Here is a 9,612-nt window from a genome sequence, read left to right as displayed (position 1 = left end):
TACAGTCAAATTATTTAGCGAATTCAACATCACCTGTGCCTACGTGAGAACCCCAGAGCTTGTTTACCTTATAACTCAAAGTTTGTACCCTCTGACCGACATGTTTTCACTTCCCTGATCCTCACAAGAAGAACCTGATCATACTAGGTAGAGTGGCTGATAAGAAAATGCCTGGAGAGGGGCTGGGGATTTAGCTCAGTGGCAAAAGCGCCTGCCTGGTAAGCGCAAGGTCATGAGTTTGGTTCCCGGTACCGGAGAAAAACCAAAAAAAAAAAAAAAAAAAAAAAAAAAAAAAAGAAAATGCCTGGAGACAGCAAGCACTGGGGAGGACATGAAGAACAGGGAGCCCTGCACACTGTGGTGGAAAGTAAAACGATCTGGCCACCATGAAAAACAGTATGGAGGTTTCTCAGAGAGTTTTTTTGGATTTATACCAAAAGCACAGGAAAGTATGTTGAAGAGACATCTGCGTTTCCAAATTCACTGACAAGTTCACCACAGCCAAGAAGTGGAAACAGTCAGGGGTCCATCAGTGGAAGAACAGAGAAAAAAAAACGTGGGGTACATATACACACGGGGGGATACTATTAGGCCTTCAGAGGAAGAGGGTCACGGCATTCATGATGAGAAGGATGAACTTGAAGGATACGATATTAAATGAAATGAGTCAGCACAGAAAGGCTGCTCCGTTCTGACTGGAAAGGGGAAAGGAATGAGGGCCGGAACGGTAACACCCATGGGGGGAATCTACCCAAATCCCAGTGCTGCTCTTGCAGAGGTACAGGGAGCTGATGCTGGAAAATAGGTGACGATCAGACTGCTAAGGGCCTGCTGAGGATTCCCACGCACATCAAAGTTGAGAGTCTGCAACACAGCTGCCAACAGGAGAGTTTGTATTTTTATTCAATCCAGGCACACAAACAAGCTGGTCAAGAACATTCATTACACATTACGTTATTGTGAATATCATTTTCAGGATATTGCAGGTGTTTGCGTTGTTCTAACAACCTATGAATCAGGTGGCATTACTCTCCCAACATGAAACATGAGGATGCTTGTAGCTGTTACAGAGGTTGTGCTTTCACCTATGATGACGCCTATGTCCCTGGGCAGCATGTGTCACCCAAGCCAGATGGAGTTCACAACCATTGAGTGAAGACTGGTTTTCTGCAAACATGATGTACGATGCATTGTTCCACCACAGTTAGGTTAAAATGGATCCAGATAGCAATACTGTTGGTTTGAATACAAATTTCTGTTCTCTGATGTGCTGGGGAAAATCCTTAGCCAAATTTAAGTGAGAACATTTCTTGTTGTCATGAGTTGGAATTATTTTTTACTTCTTTTTTTGTTTTCCTGAAATAGTAACTACTCATGTTTTCCAGTGTTTTGCTTTCCAAGCCACTTTATACTTAAAAACATTAATGAATCTTCCAAATGAACTTTTATTTCAAAGTGTTGAATCTACTGATATACGCACTATTATAAAAAAAGCGCACAAATAAGCAATCATGTTATTTAATATGACCTCTAGTATCATAAAAAAATTGTTCAAGTCCTAGAAAGCTCTCCAGTTCACAGTGGTAGACACATTTCTCAAAATTCTGAGTTTCACTTGAAAACTCAAGGCTTTTATCAATGAAAGCAAATGTTGTCAGCTATTTCCTTTGATATTGATGGTTCACTTTATTCATTTTTAAGAAAACAGTGGCCAAATATCTATGTTTGAATAACCACATCCTGCCATTCTTTCAAACATAACGGGTGTTCAGTGGTGGAAAGTTCATAGAATTTGCATCTCAAATAACCACAGACGTGATTTCCCTGCATCCCATTTTAACAGAAAATATCTTGAAGTGGGATGAATTGTGGAATGTTCAGATGTCATGTGTTTTGCTGCCCCATGAAGGATATGCTAAGTGTACCATTTTTTTGCTTATTTTCATTTTAAATGAAAATATGTGACCGGCCGGAATACACCCACTGCTAGCACAGTCTTACTCTACTCATCAGCTACCATTTGCTTCTACCTCACCAGTGAACTTGTCAGGACAGTTGTTCTGGGACAAATCACTTCAGAAGTTATTCAATCATTGAAGGTTTCAGCACCACTTGATTTTTGTGTTAAGTATCCACACAGGAGGAAATGGTTTCCAATAAATATTTGGTGCTTACATTGGAGCAGTTCAAGCAAAGTAGCAAGTCCTATTATATGCCTTGGTTTGGCCATTTGCAAGGCAAAGTTTTTATATTTGAGTTGTGAATTTGATGCTTTAATTTGAAGTACATTTTTTAAAAATTAAAAATTCCTGTATTGTTAGGAAGTGCACTGCTTCTTAGGCTGCATTTTTAGCCAGCAGGCAATGGTCCCTGTGCACCTTGTCTGTCTCATGGGGCCTCCAGCCACTATGAACTACCTGTCCCTGAAGATGCAGCTCTGGCCATTCACTTCTGGGGTGAAAGTCTGTAGCCAACCGACCATAGGTCTTCAAGAGTGCATGGGATCTCTTTTAGCATATTTAATACCCTTTTCTTTAAAATTCAAATGACTGGTCTCTAAATGATGTTGCAATTTACCTGGTACCATAATATTTTTAAAATGTTTTATTAGACTAGATTTAGTACAGCAACTTATTAACCTCTATAGTGCTAGCAGAAAGATGGTTTTCATCATAATTTAATTTCGCACATATATCTTTACCCACTTTGTTTGAGTCCTTCCTTTTATGAGTCAGAGAACTCTCAGGAGCTAGCTGCACTTTCCTGAGCATCTTATTTTTATTTCCTACAATAAAAATGTCTAGCTAATATTTTAAAACTCTAGAAACATTTTCCAAAAATATATTAGAAAGGAAGACAAAAAATTATACTTGCTTTACACATTCCTGAAATACAGTGAAGGAAAACTCTTTACAGAATAGTAATGGAGCAAAGAAAATGTTGGGGTGTAGCTGAGGGTGCTAGCACCAGACAGAAGGAGGGCTGAGAACAAATGGAGTCACCTCTGAAAACACACACGTGTATACTCCAAATGTCCTATGCTAGAAAACCACCGAGAACACACAAGTACACATGCACACATATCTGCTAGGTATCGGAGTGATGATGTCTTCATGTGGCTACTAGAAAACTGAACTCGACATTAAGAGAGAACAAGAATGAAAAAGACAAGGAAGGTCTTTTTTTGTCATTATAAAGATGGTCTGGACCTTGCACATTGCCTCAAAGGGATCCAGGAAATCCCTATGGTCTCCAAGGCACATTTTAATACTCAACTCTACAGTACTATTTTTGACTACTTTTGCTTAGGGGTAAGTATGTCAACCACTTTTAGCTGGAAATGCTGCCACCCAAAATGAAAACATAATTCACCTGTTGATCATAAAACATGGACACTGAGTAGAGTAGTACTGTATAGTTCTTCCACTGTATTACCACGCCATTACCATGGGATCCTCAGCTGGATTCTTTGGTCTTTAGTGTGTGAACAGATTTCCTGCACTCTTATTGTATATGACCTTTTGGGTGACTATTATAAAATAATTCTAAAAACTGTGTATCCTTTATTAAATTGTTCTCCCTTGCAAAACCTGAAAATGTAATACCTACCATAACATGGGAATTTCAAACTTTACGCATCAAGCCAAGCCAACTGCTCTTCTCTGTTGCTGAGCCTTACCTTTCTTTCCTTTGAAAGAGCTCAAAGCATAAATGAGAAGGTCAAGGAAAATCTTTAGCACAGTGCATGGCACACGTTCAGCCCACAAAGTCTGTGAAGTATTACTATCTCCTTTCCACGAGAAAACAAGGACCAGAGCTCTCTTCTCTAGAAAGGATTGGCATGATTTCTGCTTGACTTCTGCGAAAGGGTTTTCTGTTCCCTGGGTCCTAACTCTTCTGCCCTGGACATACCTTTATCTACACTTTTTGTTATTGAGTTTCACACATTACAGTAATATTTAAGCACATATATTAGTGTAACACATTTGACATACTGTACTCGGAATTTATAGCAAGCCACAAAAAGTCAACCCTGAAATCACAATATTACAAAAATCTATTAAAACTTTTAAGCTATGCTTTCCAAATTGTGTAGAGTTTATTTTTCCCCAGATATGAGAAATTTTCTTTAATGTATGAAACTGAAATGCATTTAAAGCAAGGGTTCACTATAAATATTTAATCACAATACATGAATGAAAGAATTGCCTCCCAATTGTGATTTGTAAGCCATTTGGAGGCATACAATCTCACAGCAACCCAAACTTTGCACATTTTTAAAATAGGACTCCTGCCCTTGCCTAATAATTAATCTTTATATTCTTAGTTTAAAAGATTTCCACTGTTGCTGGAAAAAAAACAATACATGCTATCAAAAAGATACTTTACATCAGACAGCAGGCTTTCCCATAACAGTATTGTCTTACAACATCCAGAATAAGTTTACTTGTTTTATGATGAATGTTGAAGGAATATTGATCCCTCCCAACAATGTAAAAGGTTCTTCACAGAAAAACATGCACTTGCTCTGATTGGGAAACGTTTAGGTGTAAATGAGTGATGGTGTGTGGTGGAGAAGGAGCATTGTTCTGGCTGAGAGGTGACTGTATCAAGACTGTCTTCCCCAAAGGGCCAACTGTTGTGTTACTCAGAGCCATGGAGCCTGTTCTTCCCCAGATCACTGATTCCTCTGGTAGGTCCAAATTGACAGGAGCAAAGGGAGACTTTCTCTGCATGTTCTAAGAAAGGAGACCCTCTCCTGCATTAGTCAGCTTTCTGTCACTAACACAAAATGTCTGATGCAATCTATCTTAGTATGTAAAAAAAAGGGTTTACTTGGCTTACAGTTTTGGATGCTGAAAGTAAAAATGGCATAGTACAGGCTCTGACAAGGCTCCATGGTAGAACAGACAGGATCCTGAGTGAGAGTGAGTAGTCACATAACCACACAGGAAGCCACACAGCCACACAGGAGAGACTGTGAGACAACTCACGTTTAGTAACAACTAGCACGGAAAGAGCTCATCCCTGGAGACTAGTACTCCCTTCTGAGAGAGCTCCCCCAAGGACTTGAGGTCCTTCCACAAGGACACACTGCTTAAAGCTTCAACCACCTTTCCCCTAACAGCCTTCCAGGGACCAGAGCACCACCAGCTCTGGTGATGCGGGACACACTTGGACCATATTCAAACCAAGAGCACACTATGAGGCTCACACAGCAGCACTCCAGGTGCCTCTTGTGTCTTGCTGTCATGTTACCCCCCTTTAGGGTCTTCAGAGGGCTCTCGTTTGAACTCAGCCGAATGCAAGCAGCATGTACTTTCTGTGCGCCCTGGGAAGTCACTTTGCTTCTTATAGGCAAAACAAGCCCACATCAGATGGTGGCCACGGAGGTTCTGGGGGCCCCAGCAATACAAGGTGCTGTTTCTGAGCGTCTTTAGTCACACTGTCATGGCTACCTTGATGTCATGAATCAATTCAAAGCCTTTACCTTTCCTGGAGATTTTGACTTTGGGGAAGAGCCAGAAGTGACACGGTGCCAGATCTGTGAGTAAGGCGGATGAGTAGCTACAGTAATGCTGATATAAGCCCGCCTTTCCCTTACACAGCACTCGGCAGCAGTGTTCCCTGTAATTTTGATCATGCCTTGTAAGGACACTCGTGAGCGAGGACTTCCAGATCTGCTTCACCATGTGGCATGCATCCTCCCCTCCCTGCCATGCTTTTTACCTTCCCTCCCTTCCCTTTCACATCCCTTCTCTGACTCTTCTTCCCCTAGAGGGCTGAATTGCTCCCACATCTGAACTATCCCAGGGAGACATTTAGGCCTTGGAGGCTCAGCTGTCACAGAAACGTGGACTACACTGAAAGCTTCATGAGATCCATGTGCCTACTGATGCCTTCTCTGCCCATGTAGCAGCACGTCCATCATAGTCCTGCTCTCTGCAGTCAGGGACCTGGGTCTTCAAGGTGCAGAGAAAAGAACTTGGGCATGACAAAGACACTAGCCCTAGTTACAGTGAATCCTCACCTCTGTGGTGTGAAGGCTGGCACTGGTTGAGATTGGGGAGATAAGGCTGGTACCATTGCAGAGATAAGGCAATGAAGGTCTATGTTGTTAAATAGCCCTTTACGTCCTCTACCTCTGGTCACACAGCACATGAGCATCAGAAAGAACAGGCGGGGATCAGCTATGGAATTCCCCAGTTTCCTGTCTGTTGGCCCTGGGTGCAGCAGCTAACCTGGACAGATTCCAGAATGTGACACTCCTCTTATTCTGGGAAAAGCTAAGAGGGCACAGGTCCTTGACACCACTAAGAAAAGTTTATGTTCTAAAACCATGTGTGTTCTTCCTTGCTTTTAGAAATTGCTCAATCACAGTCTTCCAGTGGTAGCAACGTCTTTTACTTATGGCTTTAGTTATGGCTTATCCAACTACATCACTGTGTGTTTCATTAATAATTAAAGGAGAGTTGAAAAAGGTCTACATTGTACTGTACTGACCATTTTGATTTAAGTATGAATTTAAAAAAGCTAACTTCATAACTCAAGTAACAAGCCAGGTGTGGTGGCACATGCCCATAATCCCAACACTCTGGAGGATGAGGCAGGAGGATTGCTGGGAGGATCACCCATAATCCCAGCACTCTGGAGGCGCAGGCAGGAGGATTAAGGCCAGCCTAGGCTACATAGTGGGTTCAAAGCCAGGCTGAACTACATGGCAAGACCATGCCTCAAAAACAAAACAAAACAACACAAAAAATAAAACAAAACAAAACAAACCAAAATCAACCTCTTAACTTTGAACAGTTGGCACATTGAGTATTGTAACTCAGAAAATTTTAAATTAAACAAATTAGTGTAAATTCAGTTTCCTGGTACGAACGTGTGCTTCTCTAGTGCTTTAAAGTTTTTACCCACCTTTCTTTTAAATTATTTCAGTCCAAACTTTAATAAATGCATGAAGTATTAAAGTTAATTTATGTTGTTTTAAATAAAGATAATGAGGCTTTTGAAGGGAAATGACCTATTCTAAAGTCATGTGGCCAGTAATTTTTCATACAGAATTCAGGATCTAGGTTAATATTTTCTTCACTACCATGTATATACTTAGTAATGTAATTAAAATTAATAGTAGACTTTTTTTTATTAGTTACCAGTTTCTCATTTTCTTAGAGAAATTATATAACTACTTGAAATATACACTTAAAGCAATTAAATCCTATCACATGAAATCTAGAAATCATAATGACTGTTCTTAATCCCTATTGTTTGTAAATCTACTTGCTGTCCCTAGTGGGCAGCTATGGGCTTTTGTTTACACCACAGGAATTCACTTCCTGTTTCCCTGTTGGAGAACACTTGCCCCCTACTGGTTGGTCTGTGTCACCTCACAATGCACTGCCCTCACTAATGAGTAGGCGCCATGCACAGGGCTCCTTTCTGAGGGTTTCAGATGAATTCTCTCATTGGATTTTTGTGCCCAATAAACCTGTGAAGTAGACAGTATTGTTATATTTTATTGGTAGAGGTCTGAGGCTTTTCCAGTTTAACTAAAGCTTTCACCCAAGCCACAGGACCCACAGGGAACAGAGCTTGGATTTTAGCCCAGATGCTCGGCATGCATAACCCACGGAGCTAACTTCAGTGCTTCAGACTTCGCCTCGCCAGAGTCCTCCCGCCGAAACGCTGAGCCTCCACCAACATCCATCTCCTCTTGTCCTTTGGAAAATAGTTTTCTATATCAAACTTGATCATGGAATTTACTTCTGTGCTTCATAAAAATACATGTCCAAAATTAAGAAATGCATTCTCTTATCCAGTTATACCATATTTAATAAAGGGTGTCTAGTTTAATTATCAAGGTACAAAAAGAACATGAATGCATTTGTCCAGTTTCTGCCTGATAAATAGACGAGAAGTGAAAACATCAAGGAGTAGAGAAGCCTCCCTAAGCTTCCTGACTAGGTGTGGGAGAGCACTGTCCTGCCACTCCCACCCCCAGGAGTGATGTACATACCTCAGGAGTCTGGTGGACGGGAAGTCAGTCACCTGAGGCTGAGCAACCGGCTGGACAGAAGGTGCAGCCAGGCAGCCTCTGGGGAGAGCAGTAGGGACAAAGGGTGCTCAGCAGTGCAGTGAAACCTTATGTGTAGCAGCCTGGGGCCAGGCCATCACTTTGGGGAGATGTTGTGGAGGGATTCAGCAATGACAGGTGTGTAGTGATTGGAAGATGGTGCAGAGTTCATGCCAGTGAGAAAAGAGGACTCATTAGGAGAAAATGTAAGGTTAACCTGGAGCCAAGTTGAGAAGGACTTTAAATACTTGACTGAGTGGATGTTATTTTTTGCAATTTGGAAGTAGAAAAAGATGAGAACACAAAATGCAGTTGTGCTCTCGCTGTGTGATAGTCATGGCACTGGGTAGTGTCAGTAATGACCTCATTTAACTTCCATAGCAAGTTTACTGCTCATTTGCAGAAGAGAAAACTGAGGATCAAAGATGGTAATTAACTTGCCCCTGGTTCTTCTGAAGTTGTAAAGGCCATATATCTTGAGCTCCAGTTTTGCATCACTTTCTGCACTATTGGAAGTTTAGAAACTTGTGTGTGACTTTGGGAAGATGCATCTTAGTTCAATAAGTTCCTTGGAAATGTTTGCTATGCAAGTATCTGCCAATTTGGAAGCTGAATTTTATGTGCATTTTCAAGGAATTTTGCTGATCCACAATTTGAACAAGGCCTATGAAAATGCCAAGTAATTTCATTTCCTCTTCCTTCTGTAAGGTAGTTCCTCTGCAGGCTTCCAGATGGAGTGCATTTTAAATCACAGCCACGGGCTAACTGTTAATAGAGCTTCCAGGGAAAGAACCAGAGGATAAAATTGTATTCCAGAATTAATTCAATGGTGTCTGAGAGCTTACCTTCCTATAATGAATCAGACCAGGCTAGAAGCATGATAAATTTAATTATAATTGACTTTGCATGGGTATTGCTAACCATTTGCATATTCATTGAGTTCCATGGAATAATTTTTCTTACCTACTTGAGTGTTAAGACTAAGGAAGGGCAAAAGCATGGATATAGAAAATAACAAATGTGTCTATAATTAAAAGGCAAGATGCTTCTGGTGCCAGGTCTCTTATTAGAGTCAACTTTTTGGACTTATTCCACTGGGCACTTTCCTCTCTCAGTGCACACTCTTCACATAATTTGAAACAACTTAATTTCTTCAGGTTTCAGGGCTTATGAAACATATGGTTTGGAAGACAGAAACCACATGTAAGTGCTTAGTAAGTGTGGTGGTTAACTGACTGTCAACTTGTGTGAGAATACCCAGCTGAACTGAGTCAGTATGATTCTGGGCATGGAAGGCCCATATTTTGGAGGACTGTTGTTAGAACAGTATAAAAAGAATGGGATATTTCTGATGAGCCTTCTTGGAAGAGCTTCGTTTTGACTGTTTGTCTTTGGAGGAGTTTCGGCAGGTTTTCTTCAAAAGAGCTTTGACTGTTTTATTTCTTCAGGGGAGCTCCCATCCTGTCTTCATCTTGGACTTCATTTCCTGTCTCCCAGTGCAGATCCTTCAGTCTTCTGGCAGAGATTCTTCAGTA

The sequence above is a fragment of the Chinchilla lanigera genome, unplaced genomic scaffold (genome assembly GCF_000276665.1).
Source record: "Chinchilla lanigera isolate Chin_1 unplaced genomic scaffold, ChiLan1.0 scaffold00103, whole genome shotgun sequence".
Classification (NCBI taxonomy): Eukaryota; Metazoa; Chordata; class Mammalia; order Rodentia; family Chinchillidae; genus Chinchilla; species Chinchilla lanigera.
This window is presented reverse-complemented; position numbering follows the sequence as displayed.